The following is a 27,246-nucleotide window of genomic DNA, read 5'->3' on the forward strand; positions in this document are numbered from 1 at the left end:
TTTTTTTTGGTTTTTCGAGACAGGGTTTCTCTGTATAGCCCTGGCTGTCCTGGAACTCACTCTGTAGACCAGGCTGGCCTCGAACTCAGAAATCCGCCTGCCTCTGCCTCCTGAGTGCTGGGATTAAAGGCGTGCACCACTAAGCCTGGCTGCTAGCAGGATATTGATATTGACATTTCTATGGCCCATCATGAGCTTTACATTTGTAAATACTCCTCTCACCCCTGCTGAGATACTTGAAAGGCAAGCAGCTCTCTATGCCTTGAGGCAATACAGAGAAGTTCTGGAGATGTTTCACACCTGATTGCTTCTAAGAAAAAACCTGACATCCAATTCCTGGGACAAGAATTGGAGGGCTGAATTTCTGGATATTAAAAGAGATGTAGAGAGGAGAATGCAGATGTAGGAGATTTAGTGGGAGACAGAGAAGAGAACAGCTAGATGAGAATGGAGCAGGAGAGAGGTTAAGTGGTATCTATGTATGAGGTCATAGGCTTGAATTGTCTTAAATCTAAATGATAGCTGGGAGACTGCTCCAATGAAAGTTTTATGCTTCACACTATATAGAAACCTTGTAATTATTTATAACACTGGTGTGTCCACAAACACTCCCAATATACTCATGTCCACACACACTTGTGTATATAGATATATAACATTTAACCAGAGTGCTTTTGGTATTTAAGTCAAATTAGACATAGATTGGTTATTCCCAGTAAATTCATGACATCATTGCCCTAAGCATATTTTGCTGGAAGGAAAAATTGTAGATCAACGTCTTTTTGGTTGGTTCTGTGTATATATTTCACCTTCTGTACATTTCAAAGCACCTTCCAGAAGGAGGACACTGGAACATAAAAGTCAATGTTCTTGACACCAGTTTGACCTTTTCATATACAGTGTTTTGTGTCAGCCCTGTCTTTAGCAATGAAGACTTATTGTCAGTTTGTGAAAAGCAACCCCTTTTGTTGTCAGTGGCCAGCATTCTTTGGATATTTTTATGAAACCACTTTGGCTAGCAACTTTCTTGATGTAACACAGTGGAAAAGACAAGATCAACTGGAACTCCATCTCTTTCAGAATTCAGAGACTTCATTTGAAACACCTTCATACACTTATAATAAGCTGGTACTTTAAAAAATTTTTTTTGTTTTGTTTTGTTTTGTGAACATCTTACTAAGACTACAACCAGCAGGACTCCATGGAGTCTTGCTCCATGGTGCTTTCCTATGCATTGGCAGAACCATACGTGTGACAATGTATTATATAAAACATCTTACCTTGTAATAGATGGGGAATTTTCCTGGACCTCACAACCAGAATTAAGGCAACTTGAAGAAATTTAAGATTTAAAGCTGTAATCCTACTGTTTATTCAACTTGAGGGTTTAGCCCACATTTCAAGGAACAACGTAAAAACTAACATTATTCTCCTTGGACTTCTCTTGATATCAACTTTTAAAACCTAACTTGATGCATAGATACAATGGTAATTTATGTACTTTTTCAAGTCCTGCTCAGAAACTGCATGAGTGTCATTTGATGAAAGAATGAAATACAGAGGCTTAAAACATAGTTCAAACATGCATATACAGTTATGGGTCTTGGTTGATAAAAGTCATGTTTATAAATGTCTGTTGTCTTGACCACTTGGAGCCAGTTACCTAATCCTTTATAAAATATTACTATTCACTATCCCATTCTTTCCCCATGTGATGGTTCCCTTGATGTTCTAGAAGCACTCCAAAGCTTTCTCTCAAGGCCAGTCAGAGAGATACAAACAGACAACAGATTACACAGATAGACACAAACATGGAGACAAAAGGCAGACAGAAAGGGAGAGCTATACAAGCAGCATTCAGGAAGTTACAGATTTAAACTAACTGAACAGACACACAGAGGATGGAAGCACAGGGAACATGAAGTAGAGAATTCAACTTTGTACTCACACTCAGTTAAATGCCTCTGAGGAAAAGGCTTTTATTTCTTTCCTTAACTCAACACAGATGCATTATTAATCACCAGTATGTTTAATCTATTCACATATGATGAATCAATTAGCTTGTGCCTTTTTTTTAGCAGAAGTACAATATGGGAAAAACTAAAATTCACCCCAATGGGAAACAAGTAGCCCTGTCATCTGAAAGGTGTCCATGGGTACAGAACCCCGTTCTTTAAAGTCAGACCCCCAGGTTTGGGCTTGTGCTTCTGAGCTCTCCTCCATGCTGAGCTAGAATCCATTTTAACCTCTCATAATCATCACAACAGGTTTTGAACCTATGAGGTCACATGAGAATCCTGGAACTCATTATAATCATGAAAAGAGTTGACTTCCTAGCAATAGTCTAATGAGACTTGGGTAAATCTCGAGTCTCCTTTCCCCCACTTATACTGATATGCATGGGTGTCATAGAGTGTTACAGGGAACAATCTAACCATGTATGAATAAACAGTGAAGTATGTATTTTAATTTTGTTCCCGTTTTCTTTCTTTCTTTTTCTTTCTCCCTCTCTCTCTTTCTCTTGCTCTCTCTCTCTCTTTCTTCTTTCTTACTTCCTTTCCTTACTTTTTTTTTGACAACGATCAGGACAGTTTTCTGAAGGAGTTTCCCTTTATTGCCTCATCCTTCAAGCAGTAAATAATATTGTGCCTTGATCTAACATCATTTTAATTCACCATTTTCTTTGATTGAGGCACCCACCTCCTCTACTTTTTCTTTAAGTCTGATAATCTGTCTCCCACAGGTTCTCTATGTATCATTTTTATTTGCCTCACTGCATTTTCTCTTCAGGATTTTTTTTTTTTTTTTTTTTTGGCATTTCTAAGCACCTATTGAACTCAATTTTTTATATTTTATATTGTCCTTATTTCCTTCAGGCATCTGGTATTATTTTCTTGCCCAAGATTCATTTTGTTCCTGTCTGAGTGGATTCACATGGTTTACAAACTTTAATGTCTTTGATCATGACTGTGGGTTTTCCACTTTGTCTTGGATATCACATAAATTGTGCTCCTTATTGGATACCTTTATGGTTTGTGGTTTGAGCCAAGGACATTTTATCTACGTTTTTGTTTGTTTTGGGTATCTGTTCTGAGCATCAGAATTCAAAGGGACTGCTTAATTTTGTGCATTTTTAGCCCAGAAGGCTACACTCACAATATGAGAAGTTAGACAGGATCCATTGTATCTGAAGGGTTCAGAACCCAGGTGCAGTGTCCTACTACATCCAGCTCTGGTCTAGTCTGGCAGCAACTTTGTGAAGAAGCTGTGCAGAGTAGGCCCTGGGAAGTTGTGTGGCAGGCAGCCTGCAACAGAGTTGGAGGAGTGGTTCCTGATGGGGAGTGTGTGATTCCTGCACGATTAGATGAGTTTAAGAAAAAGAAAAATTAAAAGCAAAGGAACAAGCAAGCAAGCAAGGAAGCAAGCAAGCAAAAATCCAAAACAACAAAAATTGCCGTGAAGAAGTGGGAAGCTAATTAATTAAAGGGTCCATAAGTAGGTGGGCTTAGAAGAATTCCAGGAAGCTGTTGAATTTTGGGCGGGTCCAAAAGGCGGGGCTAGGCAGAAAGAAGGGAAGTTCCACGGTTTAATCCTCTTGGCTGCCTGGTGGTCAGGAAGTCCTGGCGGGAGACTAGTGCCTAGTTTTTGCGGTACCTGAAAACTTTCTTAAGCAGCAGTTGTTTTGCTGGCCTCATAGGACATTCAGGAGCTGGTCCTGTCACCTTCCAGGTCAGAGGAGCTGTTGGACTGGGAAACGGGCAGGAGCTTGGCAGGGGTGTGGAGCAGGGGTGCATTTTCTGCCGCCATTCTCACAATTCAGTATTTGCGGACCGGAAAACTTCCTTAAGCTGCAGTTGCCCCTCCTAGGACATTCAGCAGCTGGTCCTGTCACCTTCCAGGTCAGAGGAGCTGTTGGACTGGGAAATGGGCAGGAGTAGGGCAGGGGTGTGGAGCAAGGGTTGATTTTTTGTCCCTACTCTCACAATTCTGTTGTGGCTATCTTACCATTGTCAGGAAGTTTGAGATCCTGTGAATTGGGTTCATGGTCATGCTTTACTCAATCTTATGGTTGCCAGAATATTTTTCTAAAATATCCTCGGAGATCCTTGGCTGCATCTGGAGTTTGTACACCGGGAGGTTTGCCTTTGCAAAAGCCTTTATAAAGCTCCTGTAATTCAATTTCTGTTTTATGGTTAGCATAACTTTGGGGCATTGAGTCACAAAGATCTTATTATTAAGCCTGTCCCTAAAGGCCTACTTTTTGTTTTTATGTTTCACTTTTTAACTGTCATGTCACTGTACATATTAATATTAACCTAGCAAAGTTATAGTCTTCGTTAGTTTAACACTGAGGTATATGCAGTCTTTGATGTAAATACAGCATTGAGAAATGTGTCTTCATAGGCTTACTTATTAATGTTACACCTTAGGTTTGATTAAAACATGAAGACAGGATTGCAGCAAGGTACAGCTGAGGAGAAGATACATAGTAGGTTCTGTCAACCCTGAGTGTCGCCAGAGAAAAACTAATTGTACCATGTGGGCAAGTTTTATAAAATAATACATCCTGACCAAGAGATGGATTTGGTCACATGCTACAGGCATTTTATAGGCCACTGTAGTTTCCCATGAGGCTCTATTATTTTCCTAAGACATGCAACTTGCAGCAATGCACAAAGATACCTGGTTCTTGTGCTGGTGGTGCAGTTAATTTTTGGCATTTCAGTCTGAGGGAGAAAGTATTCAGAGATATCTGGCTGGTTCCAAACTGCACCAGACCGTCAGGTGGGGGGAGGGGAATTGAGGATGATATGGAGGATAGAGGGGCAGGCCAAGAAATAACCAGGAGCCAAGAAAACACCTACCTAACTATGACTTTATTGATATGTTAACAGACACCCCAGTTAGCCATTCCTCCTGAATTTCTTTGAATCCTTCCAAGGTTCTGCCCAGCATGCTGTGAGAGAATGATTTCAGGCAAAGATATTTTTATAAGTGGAAAACTTACTATGGATTAAGACAAAATTAGACCTTTTGAGTAATTCAATTGCTCACTTACATAAGAAAAATGACTCCTTGCTTCATGAAAAGCCCACGCACACTCATGGTTTGTTGAGTTCTACACTGTGGACTTCTTGCAGGTGTGGGAATGCTTAGAACCTGCACTCAGGGCTTTTTTTCACAGACCTCTTGTTGGAGAAGTCCAACTGTCTGGATTGTGTGGATTAGAATAGTTTACTTCCAGTCTTCCCAGATCCTCTTCTGTGTTGCTTGGAAAATGACTCTGTATGTGTGTTAACTGTGTGACTGACTTGCACATCTCTAGGGTAAACTGAAATACTCAGAGAAAAACAGACATTTTCATAATTTCTTCTCTTTCCCTCATGTTTATCCTTTTATCTGGTATTGACATCTCTCATTTGTGTTCCATGAAAAGTTCCAGGTTCATTCTGAATAATATTTTCCCATTTTCAGGTATTCATATGCTCAGCCAAATGTGCATAAGTGTAAATCAACACTAAGAGCACAGGATGTTTAAGGTCAAGGAGACTCTCACAAAGGATCCAGGTATGTTAGAGGTATTGTACATGGGGTGGAGTGGGGCTCACCTGTGAGTAGAAAGAGGACATGAATTTGATTTTGCCAGATTCTATATCCTTAATGATTCTGGAAAAGAATAATATTAGATGTGATGATATGGATTTCCCATGGTAGGCAGTGCAGTCAGTTGTCACTTGATGTTAATTTAATTAATTTTGATGCTGGAAAATTGCTGTTGCCTATTGTAATCCCTTTTCTTTTACCCAGATTGAAAGCATCATTAGGCTATGGTTGTGACAAGGGCAATTTATACATAGAGCAAATGTCAACAGTAGATTCTCTCCTAGGGCCTGTGACCTTCCTTATGAATTTTCAGGCTAATTTTTACTGTAACCTACGTATTTTTTTTCTTGTGGAGCTTGAACCAGAAAACCTTCAGTTACCCACAGATAGTCTTGCCAGTATCATAAAAATTTCCATGCCTTGTCTGACAGATTCAGATTGCAGCAAGCAGGTTGCAAACCTGAGTATGATATTGATAACTCTGTTTCCTGCCCCACTTTGCGTAGCAGTTTTTCTCACTATGAAAGTTCCCACCAGGGTGTGTAAGATGTCTGCTGAGATTGAATGGTCTGATATGAGGTGGTTTTCTCCAGAATCTACTTGCTTTCTGAATCACGTATTCTGTCCACTCTAAATGTTTTCCTGTCCTTGACCTGTGTTCTTATTGATGTTTTGTGTTGCATTAGTCCCAATTAGAGTGGAATAATTATTGTTGACCTTCTCTGTCCTGTTTGCTTTAGTTTTGAGTCTGCTTGCCTTATTTCTGAGGTATGTTTCTTATATTCTTGAGAGCTTTTATACTGAGCAGTGTCTACTTTTTACCACAGGGCTGTATAAGTAAGTTTCATTCTCCTACTGTCATTGTAATTTGGGAGGATTCCTGCCTATATGTATTAACCTAGGCCTAGTCATGTTAGCTTCTACTCTCCATACAGTATTATCTAGGCCTGGTGTGTTTTCAGCCTCTGAAATTTGCTGCTGAATAAGCTTCCCCTTTCTTATTCCTTCTCAATGCTTACCTGGCTGATTCAATTCTGTTTTTCCAGTTCACTCCTCTCCCAGCTGAGTTCTTCTCTCAGACACTGAATTGTTCCACTAGGCCTTAAATTAACTGTCAAAATCTTTTGTAATCCTCTGGCTCCTTCTCTTTCTCCTGCTCATTCTGTCTTTGCCCATGCCTAGCATGTTCTATCTTCAATCTGACTCTGTAAAACTCTCCCAGTAAAACTGTGTCCTTCTCCCTCTCTGTGGTTCTACTCTCTCAACTGTACTGTACTGCAGCCCATGCACTCTACTGTATTCCTTTATTATTCTCTTCTTTGTGTAATGTCTTTCTCTGTCTCAAGTAGCTTCTCTTTCCTCTCTCATTATAGCAAAGTTGGGCATATCCTATTCTGTCAGATCTTTCTCTAATATTCCATATTTTCTGTCGTTCAATTAGACATTGCTTTCAAACATGGGTGTGTTCTTCTATACATAAACTGTACTTTTGTTATTTTGGATTAAAGTGAATACTAAGGTCTTGCCTGTACTAAAACCAGAGCGATTAATGTTGTGTGCCTTGGGCAGAACTGCACCCAAAGTCACAACAGGTTCAAGTATCCCTACCCAGTGTGATGTCAGTTTAGTTCTGTATAATTTCTTCTTCTGAAATGAAAACTAAGATCCACATATACTACTCTTCAGTATGTTGATATCTGTTTCATTTTTTCTGACTTCTACTTGGGGTTTTATTATAATGTTCTTTGAAGATCGGTCGATGATATTCTGTTCCTTGTGAGATTATATTCCTTAGGATTTTTAATCTGGGAGATTTTGCTGGCAGTTTAGGTGGCAAAGTATGTTTACTTTGTTCTCAATTCCTTGTGTGGGATAGAGCTTTAATGTGTTGTATATGAGAAATACTTACTAGTTCCCTTGTGTTTGTTCATTCTTAGCCAAAAATTTCTTATTTCCTATGACCTCATGAAAAATTATCTGTTATTTTGTGCATACTTTCATCAGTTCATTTTCTAAGTAGTTTTTTTGTTTGTTTTTTTTGGTTTCTTTTTGTTGTTGTTGTTGTTTGGTTTACGAGACAGGGTTTCTTTGTGCAGTCCTGGCTATCCTGGAACTCACTTCATAGACCAGGCTGGCCTCAAACTCAGAAATCCACCTACCTCTGCCTCCCAAGTGCTGGAATTAAAGGCATGCTCCACCACTGCCCAGCTCTAAGCAGGTTTTTTACTAAAAAACATGTCCTAATGAATTACTACATTCAAATTTACTTTATATACTGTCAATGCTAGTAGCCACTTACTTTGGATTGCCAGTTATTTTCTCTCAGGGCTTGAAAAATATTATTCCATTCACTCCTGCTTTTAACCTATGTATAACTATTTATTACTAATGTATGCTACTGTAATGTCACCACACTGATGGTAAGGGACAGGACAAGACAATAGGAAAAGAGATGTACATGTTATAGCACTTAGATGTGACAAAAGCCAGATACATCTAGGAGTAGAGGAAGCCAATCTGTAATAGCCTTCCCTAGGGAATGCTAAGCTAGAATGCTATGATCTTCTTCTACATAAGAATCCCAGTGTCTGAACACACTACCCATTACTATTATAGTTTGTCCACTTTCAAAATATTGGGATGAAACAAGTGATAGTAAAATTTGACTGCAAGGCTGATAAGGACAGAATTGAGTCTCTTTAGAGTCAGATATGTACTTGAAGAAATGCCAGTGTCAAGTTTTAAAGTCAAAGTCCTACTGTTCTTATTGACTTCTTGGTGGATGTAATACCATGGGTTATTCTTTCCATTTTAGAATGAGCTCTTGTTCAGTCTCCATAAGATGAAAGATGTACTTTTCCTGTTATACACACAGACAAAAATAATTCCACGAAATACCTTCATTCCATGTATTTACTGTTATTGAAACTAAAGCCTAACATATATCAATTGTGCAGGAATTTAAGATCTGTTGCTGAAATGTTGACATTACTTACCCTTTATGTCACAGGCAAGATTCATAAAGTGACATGCTTTGTAAAAATGTCCTGATTATTCCCTGAATATTCCTATGCCCAGTTTTCCTAGCCCATTTGATGTTGTCTTCAAATGCCTGGGTCATAGAGATTTACATATTATAAATTTATGACAGCATTATATTTTTTCCCTATATCTACATTTCTGTTCTACAGAAAGTCCTTTTACCACTCAATTTTCCATCACATGAGTTAGGGATTATCCTCATTTCTTTCATGCATATTACAGCTGTTAGAATATTTACAGGGAAACATTCTGGTAGAGTATTTGTACTATCCATTTTCTTTGCTAATGGAGGTAATTCAAAGCTCCTAAAGTTTTCTTTAATCTGTGCTATTTAAATCTCCTGGTGCTAGCATTTTCAGGTGAATGGCCTTTGTAGGAAATTAGTGTGGAGGCTTTGCACATCCTTGTCTCTCTCTGCTTAGTAGGATAGAAGGATGACAAATGTCTTCAGTTTTTGTAGTGATAGGTTTAGGATGATGGCTACTATGTTTATTAGACTCAGTGATGGTCTTTCTTTCTTTTTTTTTTTTTTAAGATTTGTTTCTTTTATGTATGTGAGTACACTGTCTCTGTCTTCAGACACACCAGAAGAGGACATCAGATCCCATTAAAGATGGTTATGAACCACGTGGTTGCTGAGAATTGAACTCAGGACCTCTGAGTGATGTTCTTTGTCTTCCACATTCTTCAGAGCTTTCATAGTGATCCACTGTGATATTTTGTCCTAGGCCTTTCTTAGATATATTGACATGGTTGAGAGCTTTCTCCCACTGATTGTATGTACATTGTGCCTTGAGTTATTTGGTTTGTGCTTCTTGAAACAGTCTTGCATCTATGGCATGAAATCAAGTTGAGTTCATTTTCTATATCCATTAGAGAGAATTTTTTTATTATTTTATTCATGCATATTTTTATGGTCATTTGCTTTTGCATCCCGGTACAGACACCTTTGTGTGATGACTGCACAACTTTCCCTTTCTTTCTGTATTCTGCAATATTCTCTGTGCAAGATGATTGAGGGATTTTTTTTTTTTTTAGATTTTTATTTATTTATTATATGTAAGTACACTGTAGCTGTCTTCAGACACTCCAGAAGAGGGAGTCAGATCTTATTACAGATGGTTGTGAGCCACCGTGTGGTTGCTGGGATTTGAACTCCGGACCTTCGGAAGAGCAGTCGGGTACTCTTACCCACTGAGCCATCTCTCCAGCCCCCGGTTGAGGGATTTTCTAACAAAATTTGTGAATTTGGTTCTGCATCTATTTAGTCTCAGACAGTGTTAGAAGACACCCTGCAGGCCTTGATTTCCATACGTGCTTAATGCCTGGCCTAGTGTTAGGACATAGAAAGTTTTCTTGTTCACTTGTTCCTAGGATATCATTTTTTCCCCGGTTAGTTCTCATTAATTGTGCATGACTTTCTATGGTACTCCATCATCTGCTATTTCCCAGTTTCAATATATACTAATGAGGCAGGGGCATCAAAAGAGACCACCTGTATACCTGTTAAAAGCTAAGAGAAATATTTGACATGAGAGAACTATAAGGTCAATGTAATACAAAAACATGCTGAATATTTGCTTATACCATGGTCATGACAACTTTGTGTAGTAATAGTATCTTGATGTTCAGAATGAGTTCTTATGTTTTTATTCATGCATAAATATGTTTGTGTGTATGTATGTATATATGTATATATGTGTGTGTATATATATATATATATGCATTAGTATTTATTTCAGGAGACCCTGTCATACATTCTTACTTTCTTTCTTTTTTTTTTTTTCCTTTTTCTTGGTTTTTTGAGATAGACATTCTTACTTTCATTTGGAACTACAACATAGTTACCAGATAGAATCTTTGTCTGTATTCCAAGACAAAAGGGCACATATAGTACATAGATACACTGTATCTGCCTGGGAGAATGAAATGGAATCTCATCATAGGGTTAGGTGTGGTATTCTAGTAAGATGTCTAATGAAACACTATTCAACTGTAGGCATCATTCATGGTAGGCACTAGCCATTTGCCCTTGACTCTAGTCCCAGGAAGATAAGTTCTCAGTAACAACCCTGATAATAGTGTTTTACAGCCTGGATGCATATGCTCTGTGTTTATGCCAGGTGCCCACTGAAGTCAGAAAGAGTCCTCAGATTATACTTATATTCCTTACTACACTAAATATGTCACTCCATGCTCTCATGTCTGTAGAAGTGTCGACAAGATTCTTTGTATCATTTTGCTTTTAATGTCCTTTTATGTGGTTTATTATTGTCTATTACGTAGTTGTAGTAATTTCATTTTTGTATTTTTCAAACCCTGTTGTGAAACTTCAAGAAGAGTTCCAATATTTGAAACTGGGAAAAAAAAAAAAAAAAGAATGAGTTCTACTCTGGTTAAAACTCCAGGTCAGTGTGCTGTCCACATTTCTTTGAAAATTCCTTTTTCACTCAAACCATTTTGAGTTTGAAGACCCACAAGTCTCAAAGATAATCTGTTGTAAATAATGCTCAAAAAATTTATTGATTGCTAATTTCTACTTTGGATGGAGTTGTGTCCTTTTATATTAGTATGGAAGGAAGTTCTCATGTGTCACTTAATTAGCATTGCAGTCCCTGTGCTCAGTCTGATGGTTATCTGCAAGCACCACAAATGCATTTGTATTGGTCAGACTGTGGCATAGCCTCAGGGGATAGCTATACCAGGCTCCTGTCAGCAAGTGCTTCTTGGCATCTGCAATAGTGTCTGGGGTTGGTGTCTGAAGATGGGATCCCTAGGTGGGGCAGTCTCTGGATGGCCATTTCTTCAGTTTCTGATCCATTCTTTGTCCCTGCATTTCCTTTAGAAAGGAACCATTCTGGGTTAAAAATCTTGAGATGGGTGTGTGGCCCCATTCTTCAACTGTGGTCCTTGCCTATGCACTGGATATGGTCTCTACAGGTTCAGTCCCCAATTTGTTGGGTATTTCAGCTAATGTCATCACAGTTGGGTCCTGGGGAACTCTTGCTTTCTTGACATCTGGGACTTTCTAGTGGCTACAGCCAGTTCCACACCCTGCAGTGCTACACACCTCCATTCAATTTTCTGAAATCTCAGTACTTCTCCCTTGTCTCTTCCCACTCCTGATTCGCCTCTCCCCCCCTCCCCCCCCTCTGCTCTCCCCCTTAGATCCCTCCCTCCCTTTACTTTCCTTCATAATTTTTCTCCTAAGTAAGACTGAAGCTTCCACAGTCCTTCTTGTTAGGCTTCATACGGTCTGTGAGTTGTATCTTGGGTATTCCAAGCTTTGGGGCTAATATCCACTTATCAGTGACTGCATACAATGTGTATCCTTCTTAGGATGATATTTTTTAGTTCCGTCCACTTGCCTGCAAATTTTATGAAGTCATTGTTTTTAATAGCTGTGTGGTACCCCTTTGTGTAAATGTACCACATTATCTATATCAATTCCCGTGTTAAAGGACATGTGGGTTGTTTCCAGCTCTTGGCTTTTATAAATAAGTCTCCTATGAACATAATAGAGCATGTGTACTTGTTATATGTTGGAGCATCTTTTGGATATTTGCTCATGAATGGTATAGCTGGGTCCTCAAGTAGACTATTTCCAGTTTTCTGAGGAACCACCTGAGTCGTCATACCAGCTTGCAATCAATCCCACCAGCAATGGGTTATCTTCCCCTTTCTCCACATCCTAACCAGCATCTGTTGTTACCTGAGTTTTTTTTTTTTTTTACCTATTTGCATTTCCCTGATGACAAAGAATGTCATTTCTTTAGATGCTTCTCAGCCATTCAAGATTCCTCAGTTGAGAAAGCTTTGTTTATCTATATACCCTATTCTTTTTTTACATTTTTTAAAATATATTTTTATTAGATATTTTCTTCATTTACATTTCAAATGCTATCCCCTTTCCTAGTTTCTTCTCTGAAAATCCCGTATTCCCTTCCCCCTCCGCCTGCTCCGCAAGCCACCCACTCACTCCCTTTGCAAGACCAAGGGCCTCTCCTCCCATTGATGGCCAACTAGGCCGTCACTGTAACATATACAGGTAGAGACACGAGTACAACCTTTGACTGGTGGTTTAGTCCTGGGGATCTCTGTGGGTACTGGTTAGTTCATATTGTTGTTCCTCCTATAGGGCTGCAGACCCCTTCAGCTCCTTGGGTGCTTTCTCTAGCTCCTTCATTGGGGACACTGTGCTCCATCCAATTGATGACTGTGAACATCCACTTCTGTATTTTCCAGGCACTGGCATATCCTCACAGAGGACAGCTGTATCAGGGTCCTGCCAGCAAACTCTTGTTGACATCTGCAATAGTGTCTGGGTGTGGTGGTTGTTTTGGGGATGGATCCCCGGGTGGGGCAGTCTCTGGTTGGTCCTTCCTTCAGTCTCAGCTCCAAACTTTGTCTCTGTAACTCCTTCCATGGATATTTTGTACCTCCTTCTAAGAAGGATCCAAGTATCCACACTTGCTTCTTCCTTCTTTTTGTGTTTCACGTGCTTTGCAGATTGTATCTTGGATATTCTAAGTTTCTGGGATAATATCTGCTTATCAGTGAGTGCATATCATGTGTGCTTTTTTGTGATTGGATTATCTCACTCAGGATGATATGCTCCAGATGCATCTATGTACCTAAGTATTCCATGAACTCATTCTTTTTTTTTGTTTTGTTTTTGGTGATTTTGTTTGATTGTTTGTTGTTTCGAGACAGGGTTTCTCTGTATAGTCCTGGCTTGTCCTGGAACTCATTCTGAAGGCCAGGCTGGCCTCAAACTCAGAAATCTACCTGCCTCTGCCTCCCAAGTGCTGGGATTAAAGGCGTGGGCCACTATGCCAGGAAATTCATTCTTTTTAATTGCTGAGTAGTCCCCTATCTGATTTAGGGTTGTTACAGATCTTTTCCCAATATGTTGCTGGTCTTTTTGACTTATGGACAGTGTATTTTGACTTATAGAAGCTTTGCAATTCTATGAGGTCCCATTTGTTAATTCTTGACCTTACAGCACAAGCCATTGCTGTTCTGTTTAGGAATTTTTCCCCTGTGCCCATATCTTCGAGGCTTTTCCCTACTTTCTCCTTTTAATTTCAGTGTCTCTGGTCTTTTTTTTTTTTAATTAGGTATTTTCCTAGTTTACATTTCCAATGCTATCCCAAAAGTCCCCCGTACCCACCCCCCCCAATCCCCTACCCACCCGCTCCCCCTTTTTGGCCCTAGCGTTCCCCTGTACTGGGGCATATAAAGTTTGCAAGTCCAAAGGGCTTCTCTTTCCAGTGATGGCTGACTAGGCCATATTTTGATACATATGCAGCTAGAGAAGAGAGCTCCGGGGTACTGGTTAGTTCATATTGTTGTTCTACCTATAGGGTTGCAGTTCCCTTTAGCCCCTTGGGTACTTTCTCTGGCTCCTCCATTGGGGGCTGTGTGACCCATCCAATAGCTGACTATGAACATCCACTTCTGTGTTTGCTAGGCCCCCGGCATAGTCTCACAAGAGACAGCTATATCTGGGTCCTTGCAGCAAAATCTTGCTAGTGTATGCAATGGTGTCAGCGTTTGGCAGCTGATTATGGGATGGGTCCCTGGATATGGCAATCACTAGATGGTCCATCCTTTCGTCACAGCTCCAAATTTTGTCTCTGTAACTCCTTCCATGGGTGTTTTGTTCCCATTTCTAGGAAGGGGCAAAGTGTCCACACTTTGGTCTTCATTCTTCTTGAGTTTCATGCGTTTAGCAAATTGTATCTTATATCATGTGTATCCTAAGTTTCTGGGCTAATAGCCACTTATCAGTGAGTACATATTGTGCGAGTTCCTTTGTGATTGGGTTACCTCACTCAGGATGATGTCCATCCATTTGCCTAGGAATTTCATAAATTCATTATTTTTAATAGCTGAGTAGTACTCCATTGTGTAATTGTACCACATTTTCTGTATCCATTCCTCTGTTGAGGGGCATCTGGGTTCTTTCCAGCTTTTGGCTATTATAAATAAGGCTGCTATGAACATAGTGGAGCATGTGTCTTTTTTACCGGTTGGGACATCTTCTGGATATATGCCCAGGAGAGGTATTGCGGGATCCTCTGGTAGTACTATGTCCAATTTTCTTAGGAACCGCCAGACTGATTTCCAGAGTGGTTGTACAAGCTTGCAATCCCACCAACAATGGAGGAGTGTTCCTCTTTCTCCACATCCTCGCCAGCATCTGCTGTCACCTGAATTTTTGATCTTAGCCATTCTGACTGGTGTGAGGTGGAATCTCAGGGTTGTTTTGATTTGCATTTCCCTGATGATTAAGGATGTTGAACATTTTTTCAGGTGCTTCTCTGCCATTCGGTATTCCTCAGGTGAGAATTCTTTGTTCAGTTCTGAGCCCCATTTTTTAATGGGGTTATTTGATTTTCTGGAGTCCACCTTCTTGAGTTCTTTATATATATTGGATATTAGTCCCCTATCTGATTTAGGATAGGTAAAGATCCTTTCCCAATCTGTTGGTGGTCTTTTTGTCTTATTGACGGTGTCTTTTGCCTTGCAGAAGCTTTGCAATTTTATGAGGTCCCATTTATCGATTCTCAATCTTACAGCACAAGCCATTGCTGTTCTATTCAGGAATTTTCCCCCTGTACCCATATCTTCGAGGCTTTTCCCTACTTTCTCCTCTTAATTTCAGCGTCTCTGGTCTTATGTGGAGGTCTTTGATCCACTTAGACTTGAGCTTTGTACAAGGAGATAAGAATGGATTAATTCATATTCTTCTACATGATAACCACCAGTTGTGCAGGCACCATTTGTTCAAAATGCTGTCTTTTTCCCACTGGATGGTTTTAGTTCCCTTGCCAAAGATCAAGTGACCATTGGTGTGTGGGTTCATTTCTGGGTCTTCAATTCTATTCCATTGATCTCCCTATCTGTCGCTGTACCAGGACCATCCAGTTTTTATCACAAGTGCACTGTAGTATAACTTTACATCAGACATGGTGATTCCACCAGAGGTTCTTTTACCATTGAGAAGAATTTCTGCTATCCTTGTTTTTTTTTTGTTTTTTTTTTATTCCAGATGAATTTGCAAATTGCCCTTTCTAATTAGTTGAAGAACTGAGTTGGAATTTTGATGGGGATTGCATTGAATCTGTAGATTGCTTTTGGCAAGATAGCCATTTTTACTATATTGATCCTGCCAATCCATGAACATGGGAGATCTTTCCATCTTCTGAGATCTTCTTTGATTTTTTTCCTCAAAGATTTGAAGTTCTTATCATACAGATCTTTTGCTTCCTTAGTTAGAGTCACACCAAGGTATTTTATATTATTTGTGACTATTGTGAAAGGTGTTGTTTTCCTAATTTCTTTCTCAGCCTGTTTAGCCTTTGTGTAGAGAAAGGCCATTGATTTGTTTGAGTTAATTTTATATTCAGCTACTGCACTGAAGCTGTTTATCAGGTTTAGGAGTTCTGGTGGAATTTTTAGGATCACTTATATATACCATCATATCATCTGCAAATAGTGATATTTTGACTACTTCCTTTCCAATTTGTATCCCCTTGACCTCCTTTTGTTGTCTAATTGCTCTGGCTAGGCCTCCTAGTAATACATTGAATGGGTAGGGAGAAAGTGGGCAGCTTTGTCTAGTCCCTGATTTTAGTGGGATTGGTTCCAGCTTCTCTCCATTTACTTTGATGTTGGCTACTGGTTTGCCGTATATTGCTTTTATTATGTTTAGGTATGGGCCTTGAATTCCTGATCTTTCCAAGCCTTTTATCATGAATGGGTGTTGGATTTTGTCAAATGCTTTCTCAGCATCTAACAAGATGATCATGTGGTTTTTGTCTTTGAGTTTGTTTATGAAGTGGACTATGTTGATGGATTTCCGTATATTAAACCATCCTTGCATCCCTGGAATCAAGCCTACTTGATCATGATTGATGATTGTTTTGATGTGTTCTTGGATTCTTTTAGTGAGAATTTTATTGAGTATTTTGAGTCGATATTCATAAGGGAAATTGGTCTGAAGTTCTCTGTCTTTGTTGGGTCTTTATGTGGTTTAGGTATCAGAGTAATTGTGGCCTCCTAGAATGAATTGAGTAAAGTATCTTCTGTTTCTATTTAGTTGAATAGTTTGAGGAGAACTGGAATTAGGTCTTCTTTGAAGGTCTGTTAGAAATTCTGCACTAAGCGCATCTGGACCTGGGCTTTTTTTGGTTGGGAGACTTTTAATGACTGCTTTTATTTCTTTAGGGGTTATGGGATTGCTTATATGATCCTGATTTAACTTTGGTACCTGGTATCTGTCAAGAAAATTGTCCATTTCATCCAGGTTTTCCCGTTTTGTTGACTATAGGATTTTGTAGTAGGATGATTTTTTGGATTTCTTTGGTTTCTGTTGTTATGTCTCCCTTTTCGTTTCTGATTTTGTTAATTTGGTTACTGTCTCTGTGGTGTCTTGTTAGTCTCACTAAGGGTTTATTTATCTTGTTAATTTTTTTTCAAAGAATCAGCTCCTGTTCTGAGTTTGAGTAAACTAAGGAATTTTTGAGTTATTAAAACTGGCAAGTAAACTCTAAATTTTCCCTGTAGACTCAGTGGTTGAGGCTGAGTGAGACTTTAAGATTCTGATCCCAGGGTTCTTTATTTTAGGATTACTTAAGTATAATTTTGGAAAGAAATTTCTTGGTAATAATTGTCTTAGTCCTCTGTGCACAATGAAGATGAAGGTGTGACTACCTCAAAAGTCTTTTGCAAAGTACATGTGTTTCTTTCTTAAAGTTGGATTCTAAAAATAAGGGCCTAGAGGAGGATCAAGTATACAGTGTAGAGGACACCAAGCTGTAAGGTACATGTCCTATATCCCCCAAGGATGGTTTGTACTGATGGAGAAACAATGACCTAGGATTGTTGTCTGGGACAATTTCATAGTCTGGGACTTTCAGGTGTGGTCTGGCACTACAACTACCACAGGTCACCAAGCTGCTTACTACATCCATTCCTTCACTTCTGGTAAAACAAACAAACAAACAAACAAACAAACAAAAAAACAAGTGTACTTCTCTTGCACTGAAGAGCAAACTCTGTGGTTTTACATTCCTGGTTACCCTAGAGCTTATTTTTATTTATTTATTTATTCATTTATTTATTTAGTTTTTTCGAGATAGGGTTTCTCTGTATAGCCCTGGTTGTCCTGGAACTCACTTTGTAGACCAGGCTGGCCTCGAACTGAGAAATCCGCCTGCCTCTGCCTCCCAAGTGCTGGGATTAAAGGTGTCTGCCACCAAGCCCGGCCTAGAACTTATTTTTGACCATAATTTCCTTTTGTTCTCTACAGAAGAAAAACATTTTATGGATGTATCTAGGTCTTAGGATGTTAATGTTGTATTAGTGTAAATGGAAAGACAATCAAAACATGTTTTCTAGAATATCAATTGTGTTGTTGAGATATACAAAGTGTGATTACATTGTTTGACTTTATAGACATAAAACATGCAAGTGCTGCTGGCATAATTCCAGCCATAAAAAAGCTGTGGCAGTTGTAACCCTAACTCATGTCCACACACACTTGTGTATATAGATATATAACATTTAACCAGAGTGGTTTTGGTATTTAAGTCAAATTAGACATTGATTGTTTATTCCCAGTAAATTCATGACCTCATTGCCTTAAGCATATTTTCTGGGAAGGAAAAATTATAGATAAACATCTTTTTGGTTGGTTTTGGTATAAATTTTACTTTGTGTACCTTTCAAAGCACCTTCCATAATGAGGACAGTGGAATATAAGAGTCAATGTTCTTACAGGCACCAGTTTGACCTTTTCATATACAGTGTTTGTGTCAGCCCTGTCTTTAGCAATGAAGACTTATTGTCAGTTTGTAAAAAGCAACCCCTTTTGTTGTCAGTGGTCTGCATTCTTTGGGTATTTTTATGAAACCACTTTGGCTAGCAACTTTCTTGATGTAACACAGTGGAAAAGACAAGATCAACTAGAACTCCATCTCTTTCAGTATTCAAAGACTTCATTTAAACCATCTTCATACACTTATAAAGTGGTACTTTTCAAAAAAAAATTTTTTTTTTGCAAACATCTTACTAAGAATGTATCCCTCAGAACTCAGTGGAGTCTTGCTCCATGGTCCTTTCCTATGCATTGGCAGAACCGTGAGTGTGACAATATATTATATAAAAGATCTTACCTTCTAATAGATGGAGAATTTTCCTGGACCTCACAGCCAGTTACCGAATCCTTTATAAAACTCTGTTAAAGATTACTGTTCACTATCCCATTCTTTACCCATGTGATGGTTCCCTTAATGTTCTAGAAACATTCCAAAGCTCTTTCTTATGGCCAGCCAGAGAGATACAAACAGACAACAGATTACACAGATAGACACAAACATGGATGCAAAAGGCAGACAGAAAGGGAGATATACACAAGGCAGCCTTCAGGAAGTTACAGATTTATAGACACACAGAGGATGGAAGGCACAGGGAACATGAAGTAGAGAATTCAACTTTGGACTCACACTGAATTAAATGCTCTGAGGGAAAGGCTTTAATTTCTTCCTTAACTCAACTCAGATGCATTATTAATCACCAGTATGTTTATTTAATCTATTCACATATGAAGATTCAATTAACTTGTGACATATTTTTTTGCATAAGTAGAATATGGGAAAAACTAAAAGTCACCACAATGGGAAACTAGTAGCTCTGCCATCTGAAAGGTGTCCAATGGGCACAGAACCCTGTTCTTTAAAGACAGAACCCCAGGTCTGGGCTTGTGCTTCTGAGCTCTCACCTCCATGCTGAGCTAGAATCCATTTTAACCTCTCAGGATCATCACAACAGGTTTTGAACCCTGGAGGTTACATGAGAATCCTGGAACTCATTACAATCATGAAAAGAGTTGACTTCCTAGCAATAGTCTAATGAGACTTGGGTAAAACTCGAGTCTTCTTTCCCCAGCTTATGCTGATATGCGTGGGTGTCATAGAGTGTTACAGTGAACAATCAGGAAACCATTTATCAACAAAAAGTGCAGTATGTATTGTAATTTTGTTCTAGTTTTTCTCTCTTTCCTTCTTACTTTCTTTCTTTTATTCTTTTTTTTTTTAATTTTTTGACAAAAAACTAGACAGTTTTCCAAAGGAGTTTCTCTTAATTGCCTCACCCTTCAAGCAGTAAATAATATTGTGCCTTGACTTCACATCATTTTAATTCACCATTTTCTTTGACTGAGGCACCCACCTCCTCTACCTTTTCTTCAAGTCTGATAATCTGTTTCCCACAGGTTCTCTATGTTTTTTGTTGTTGTTGTTTTTGTTTTTTTTTTTTTTACCTCACTGCATTTTCTTTTCAGGTTTTTGTGTGTGTGATTTTTTTTTTTTTTTTTTGGGCATTCCTGAGCACCTATTGAACTCAATTTTAATATTTCATATTGTCCTCATTTCCTTCAGGCATCTGGTATTATTTTCTTGTTCATGGTTCATTTTGTTCCTGTCTGAGTGGATTTACATGGTTTACAAACTATAATCTCCCTGATCATGACTGTGTGTTTTCTATTCTTTATCTTGGATATCACGTAAATTGTGCTCCTTATAGGATACATATATGGTTTGCAGTTTGAGCCAAGGACATTTTATCATAGTTTCTGTTTGTTTTGGATGTCTGTTCTTAGCGTCAGAATTCAGAGGTATTGCTTAATTGTGTGCATTTTTAGCCTAGGTTGCTAGACTCACAATATGAGAAGTTAGACAGGATTAGTTGTATCTGAAGGGTTCAGAACCCAGGTTCAGTGTCCTAGTACATCCAGCTCTGGTCTAGTCTGGCAGCAACCTTGTGGGGAAGCTGTGCAGAGTAGGTCATGGGAAGTTGTGTGAGAGGCAGCCTGCAACAGATTTGGGGGAGGGGTTCCTGATGGAGAGTGTGAGATTCCTGCCTAAATTGATGAGTTTAAGGAAAAGACACCTTAAAAGCAAAGGAAAAAGCAAGCAAGTAAGCAAGCAAACAAAAATCCAAAACAACAAAAATTAGTGTGAAGAAGTGGGAAGCTAATGCCTTAAAAGTTCCCAAAGTAGGCGGTCTTAGAAGAATTGCAGGAAGCTGTTGAATACTGGGCGGGTCCAGAAGGCGGGGCTAGGCAGAAGTGAGGGAAGTTCTGAGGTTTTATCTTTCTCTTTGCATCTTGGTTGCCTTGTGGTGAGGAAGTCCTGGAGGGAGACTCCTGCCTAGTATCAGTGGAACATGAAACCTTCCTTAAGCAGCAGTTGCTGTGCTGGCCTCCTGGGACATTGAGTAGCTGGTCCTGTCACCTTCCAGGTCAGAGGAGCTGTTGTACTGGTTAATGGGCAGGAGCAGGGCAGGCGTGTGGAGCATGGTTGCATTTTCTGCCTCCACTATCTCAATTCTGTTGTGGATATCTTACCATTATCAGGAAGTTTGAGATCCTGTGAATTGGGTTCATGGTGATTTTTTTTTTTTTTTTTTTTTTTTGCCTATCAGAAACCTTAAGAACAGTAGTTCATTGCTGAATATTTGTTAAACTGATTATTTTTGTAGTTTTTTTTTAAATTTTTAATATTTTTATTACATATTTTCCTCAATTACATTTCCAATGCTATCCCAAAAGTCCCCCATAGCGCCCCCCACTTCCCTACCCACCCATTCCCATTCTTTTGGCCCTGGCATTCCCCTATATTGGGGCATATAAAGTTTGCAAGTCCAATGGGCCTCTCTTTCCAGTGATGGCCGACTAGGCCATCTTTCGATACATATGCAGCTAGAGACAAGAGTTCCGGGGTTCTGGTTAGTACATCATGTTGTTCCAACAATAGGGTTGCAGATCCCTTTAGCTCCTTGGGTACTTTCTCTAGCTTCTCCATTGGGAGCCCTGTGATACATCCAATAGCTGACTGTGAACATCCACTCCTGTGTTTGCTAGGCCCCGGCATGGTCTCACAAGAGACAGCTATATCAGGGTCCTTTCAGCAAAATCTTGCTAGTGTATGCAATGGTGTCAGCGTTTAGAAGCTGCTTATGGGATGGATCCCTGGATACGGCAGTCTCTAAATGGTCCATCCTTTCATCACAGCTACGAACTTTGTCTCTGTAACTCCTTCCCTGGGTGTTTTGTTCCCAATTCTAAGAAGGGGCACAGTGTCCACACTTTGGTCTTCATTCTTCTTGAGTTTCATGCGTTTATCAAATTGTATCTTATATCTTGGGTATCCTAAGTTTTGGGCTAATATCCACTTATCAGTGAATACATATTGTGTGAGTTCTTTTGTGATTGTGTTACTTCACTCAAGATGATGCCCTCCAGGTCCATCCATTTGGCTAGGAATTTCATAAATTCATTCTTTTTAATAGCTGAGTAGTACTCCATTGTGTAAATGTACCATAATTTCTGTATCCATTCCTCTGTTGAGGGAAATCTGGGTTCTTTCCAGCTTCTGACTATTATAAATAGGGCTGCTATGAACATAGTGGAGCATGTGTCCTTTTTACCGGTTGGGACATCTTCTGGATATATGCCCAGGAGAGGTATTGCTGGATCCTCCGGTAGAACTATGTCCAATTTTCTGAGGAACCGCCAGACTGATTTCCAGAGTGGTTGTACAAGCTTGCAATCCCACCAACAATGGAGGAGTGTTCCTCTTTCTCCACATCCTCGCCAGCATCTGCTGTCACCTGAATTTTTGATCTTAGCCATTCTGACTGGTGTGAGGTGGAATCTCAGGGTTGTTTTGATTTGCATTTCCCTGATGATTAAGGATGTTGAACATTTTTTCAGGTGCTTCTCTGCCATTCGGTATTCCTCAGATGAGTATTCTTTGTTCAGTTCTGAGCCCCATTTTTTAATGGGGTTATTTGACTTTCTGGAGTCCACCTTCTTGAGTTCTTTATATATATTGGATATTAGTCCCTTATCTGATTTAGGATAGGTGAAGATCCTTTCTCAATCTGTTGGTGGTTTTTTTGTCTTATTGATGGTGTCTTTAGCCTTGCAGAAGCTTTGCAGTTTCATGAGGTCCCACTTGTCAATTCTCGATCTTACAGCACAAGCCATTACTGTTCTATTCAGGAATTTTTCCCCTGTGCCCATATCTTCAAGGCTTTTCCCCACTTTCTCCTCTATAAGTTTCAGTGTCTCTGGTTTTATGTGTAGTTCCTTGATCCACTTAGACTTGACCTTAGTACAAGGAGATAGGAATGGATCGATTCGCATTCTTCTACATGTTAACAACCAGTTGTGCCAGCACCATTTGTTGAAAATGCTGTCTTTCTTCCACTGGATGTTTTTAGCTCCCTTGTCGAAGATCAAGTGACCGTAGGTGTGTGGGTTCATTTCTGGGTCTTCAATTCTATTCCATTGGTCTATTTCTCTGTCACTATACCAGTACCATGCAGTTTTTTATCACAATTGCTCTGTAGTAAAGCTTTAGGTCCGGCATGGTGATTCCACCAGAGGTTCTTTTATCCTTGAGAAGAGTTTTTGCTATCTTAGGTTTTTTGTTATTCCAGATGAATTTGCAGATTGCACTTTCTAATTCGTTGAAGAATTGATTTGGAATTTTGATGGGGATTGCATTGAATCTGTAGATTGCTTTTGGCAAGATAGCCATTTTTACAATGTTGATCCTGCCAATCCATGAGCATGGGAGATCTTTCCATCTTCTGAGATCTTCTATAATTTCTTTCTTCAGAGACTTGAAGTTTTTATTATACAGATCTTTCACTTCCTTAGTTAGAGTCACGCCAAGATATTTTATATTATTTGTGACTATTGAGAAGGGTGTTGTTTCCCTAATTTCTTTCTCAGCCTGTTTATTCTTTGTGTAGAGAAAGGCCATTGATTTGTTTGAGTTAATTTTATATCCAGCTACTTCACCGAAGCTGTTTATCAGGTTTAGGAGTTCTTTGGTGTAATTTTTAGGGTCACTTATATATACTATCATATCATCTGCAAAAAGTGATATTTTGACTTCATCTTTTCCAATTTGTATCCCTTTGATCTCCTTTTGTTGTCGAATTGCTCTGGCTAGGACTTCAAGTACAATGTTGAATAGGTATGGAGAAAGTGGACAGCCTTGTCTAGTCCCTGATTTTAGAGGGATTGCTTCAAGCTTCTCACCATTTACTTTGATGTTGGCTATTGGTTTGCTGTAGATTGCTTTTATCATGTTTAGGTATGGGCCTTGAATTCCTGATCTTTCCAAGACTTTTATCATGAATGGGTGTTGGATCTTGTCAAATGCTTTTTCCGCATCTAACGAGATGACCATGTGTTTTTTGTCTTTGAGTTTGTTTATATACTGGATTACGTTGATGGATTTCCGTATATTGAACCATCCCTGCATCCCTGGGATGAAACCTACTTGGTCAGGATGGATGATTGTTTTGATGTGTTCTTGGATTCGGTTAGCAAGAACTTTATTGAGGATTTTTGCATCAATATTCATAAGGGATATTGGTCTGAAGTTTTCTATCTTTGTTGGGTCTTTTTGTGGTTTAGGTATCAGAGTAATTGTGGCTTCATAGAATGAGTTGGGTAGAGTACCTTCTGTTTCTATTTTGTGGGATAGTTTGTGAAGAACTGGGATTAGATCTTGTTTGAAGGTCTGATAGAACTCTGCACTAAACCCATCTGGTCCTGGGCTTTTTTTAGTTGGGAGACTATTAATGACTGCTTCTATTTCTTTGGGGGATATAGGGCTGTTTAGATCATTAACCTGATCTTGATTCAACTTTGGTACCTGGTATCTGTCTAGGAACTTCTCCATTTCATCCAGGTTCTCCAGTTTTGTTGAGTATAGCCTTTGGTAGAAGGATCTGATGGTGTTTTGGATGTCTTCAGGATCTGTTGTTATGTCTCCTTTTTCATTTCTGATTTTGTTAATTAGGATGCTTTCCCTGTGCCCTCTAGTGAGTCTGGCTAAGGGTTTATCTATCTTGTTGATTTTCTCAAAGAACCAGCTCCTTGATTGGTTGATTCTTTGAATAGTTCTTCTTGTTTCCACTTGGTTGATTTCGCCCCTGAGTTTGATTATTTCTTGCCGTCTACTCCTCTTGGGTGAATTTGCTTCCTTTTGTTCTAGTGCTTTTAGGTATGTTGTCAAGCTGCTAATGTGTGCTCTCTCTAGTTTCCTTTTGGAGGCACTCAGAGCTATGAGTTTTCCTCTTAGAAATGCTTTCATTGCATCCCATAAGTTTGGGTATGTTGTGGCTTCATTTTCATTGAACTCTAAAAAGTCCTTAATTTCTTTCTTTATTCCTTCCTTGACCAAGGTATCATTGAGAAGAGTGTTGTTCAGTTTCCACGTGAAGGTTGGCTTTCTATTGTTTATTTTGTTATTGAAGATCAGCCTTAGTCCATGGTGATCTGATAGGATGCATGGGACAATTTCAATATTTTTGTATCTGTTGAGGCCTGTTTTGTGACCAATTATGTGGTCAATTTTGGAGAAGGTACCATGAGGTGCTGAGCAGAAGGTATATCCTTTTGTTTTAGGATAGAATGTTCTGTAGATATCTGCCAGATCCATTTGATTCATAACTTCTGTTAGTTTCACTGTGTCCCTGTTTAGTTTCTGTTTCCACGATCTGTCCATTGGTGAAAGTGGTGTGTTGAAGTCTCCCACTATTATTGTATGAGGTGCAATGTGTGCTTTGAGATTTACTAAAGTTTCTTTAATGAATGTGGCTGCCTTTGTATTTGGAGCATAGATATTCAGGATTGATAGTTCCTCTTGGAGGATTTTACCTTTGATGAGTATGAAGTGTCCCTCCCTGTCTTTTTTGATGACTTTGGGTTGGAAGTCAATCTTATCAGATATTAGAATGGCTACTCCAGCTTGTTTCTTCATACCATTTGCTTGGAAAATTGTTTTCCAGCCTTTCATTCTGAGGTAGTGTCTATCTTTTTCTCTGAGATGAGTTTCCTGTAAGCAGCAAAATGTTGGGTCTTGTTTGTGTATCCAGTTTGTTAGTCTATGTCTTTTTATCGGGGAGTTGAGTCCATTGATATTAAGAGATATTAAGGAAAATTAATTGTTGTTTCCTGTTATTTTTGTTGTTAAAGTTGGCATTCTGTTCTTGTGGCTGTCTTCTTTTAGGTTTGTTGAGGGATTACCTTCTTGTTGTTTCTAGGGCGTGGTTCCTGTCCTTGTATTGGTTTTTTTCTGTTATTATCCTTTGAAGGGCTGGATTCGTGGAGAGATAATGTGTGAATTTGGTTTTGTCGTGGAATACTTTGGTTTCTCCATCTATGTTAATTGAGAGTTTGGCTGGGTATAGTAGCCTGGGCTGGAATTTGTGTTCTTTTAGTGTCTGTATAACATCCATCCAGGATTTTCTGGCTTTCATAGTCTCTGGTGAAAAATCTGGTGTAATTCTGATAGGCTTGCCTTTATATGTTACTTGGCCTTTTTCTCTTACTGCTTTTAGTATTCTATCTTTATTTAGAGCATTTGTTGTTCTGATTATTATGTGTCGGGAGGTATTTCTTTTCTGGTCCAGTCTATTTGGAGTTCTGTAGGCTTCTTGTATGTTCATGGGCATCTCTTTCTTTAGATTTGGGAAGTTTTCTTCTATAATTTTGTTGAAGATGTTTGCTGGTCCTTTGAGTTGAAAATCTTCATTCTCATCCACTCTTATTATCCGTAGGTTTGGTCTTCTCATTGTGTCCTGTATTTCTTGGATGTTTTGAGTTAGGATCTTTTTGCATTTTACATTTTCCTTGATTGTTGTGCCGATGTTCTCTATGGAATCTTCTGCACCTGAGATTCTCTCTTCCATCTCTTGTATTCTGTTGCTGATGCTGGTATCTATGGTTCCAGATTTCTTTCCTAGGGTTTCTATCTCCAGTGTTGCCTCATTTTGTGTTTTCTTTATTGTGTCTACTTCCCTTTTTAGGTCTAGTATGGTTTTGTTCATTTCCATCATCTGTTTGGATGTGTTTTCCTGTTTTTCATTAAGGACTTCTACCTGTTTGATTATGTTATCCTGTTTTTCTTTAAGGATTTGTAACTGTTTAGCAGTGTTCTCCTGCAATTCTTTAAGGGATTTTTGTGCTTCCTCTTTACTGTCTTCTACCTGTTTACCAGTGTTCCTTTGTATTTCTTTAAGTGTGTTATTAAAGTCCGTCTTGAAGTCCTCTACCATCATCAGGAGATATGCTTTTAGATCCGTGTCTAGCTTTTCCGGTGTGTTGGGGTGCCCTGGACTGGGCGAAGTGGGAGTGCTGGGTTCTGATGATGGTGAGTGGTCTTGGTTTCTGTTAGTAAGATTCTTACGTTTACCTTTTGCCATCTGGTAATCTCTGGGGTTAGTTGTTGTCGTTGTCACTGTTTAAAGATTGGAGCAGAAGCTGTGTTCCACTCACCAGCAGTCTCAAAATCCTGTGGCGGGGGTGGTGGGTAGCTGGCGGGTGTCAGCCGACCCTGCGCTCTAGCTACCCCGGTGCTGGTCTGGCCGGATGAGGCCTGTGGCCCTACTCAGGCCGGTTTCTGCTTCCCTAACTAATGCAGTCTCAGGTCCCGCGCGCAATTGATTTGGAGCAGAAGCTGTGTTCCACTCACCAGAAGTCTTAAGATCCTGTGGCGGGTGTTG

At 39.3% G+C, this 27,246-nt stretch overlaps 2 protein-coding genes across 2 annotated transcripts in view; one reads left to right on the forward strand and one right to left on the reverse strand.

Annotated features, from left to right (window-relative positions):
• The window catches only part of LOC147004104 (uncharacterized), a 522,844-nt gene that overhangs the window by 159,824 nt on the left and 335,774 nt on the right, over positions 1-27,246 (reverse strand). The gene's annotated exons all lie outside the window — the stretch shown is intronic.
• Positions 3,614-27,246, forward strand: part of LOC147004110 (uncharacterized) — a 76,371-nt gene continuing 52,738 nt past the window's right edge. Inside the window, exons 1-2 of the mRNA XM_085838623.1 lie at positions 3,614-3,729; positions 5,476-5,568. The gene's annotated coding sequence lies outside the window, so the exon portion shown is untranslated. The remainder of the gene's footprint in view (positions 3,730-5,475; positions 5,569-27,246) is intronic.

This window comes from Mus caroli, unplaced genomic scaffold (assembly GCF_978045245.1).
Source record: "Mus caroli unplaced genomic scaffold, Mus_caroli_1 scaffold_6, whole genome shotgun sequence".
Classification (NCBI taxonomy): Eukaryota; Metazoa; Chordata; class Mammalia; order Rodentia; family Muridae; genus Mus; species Mus caroli.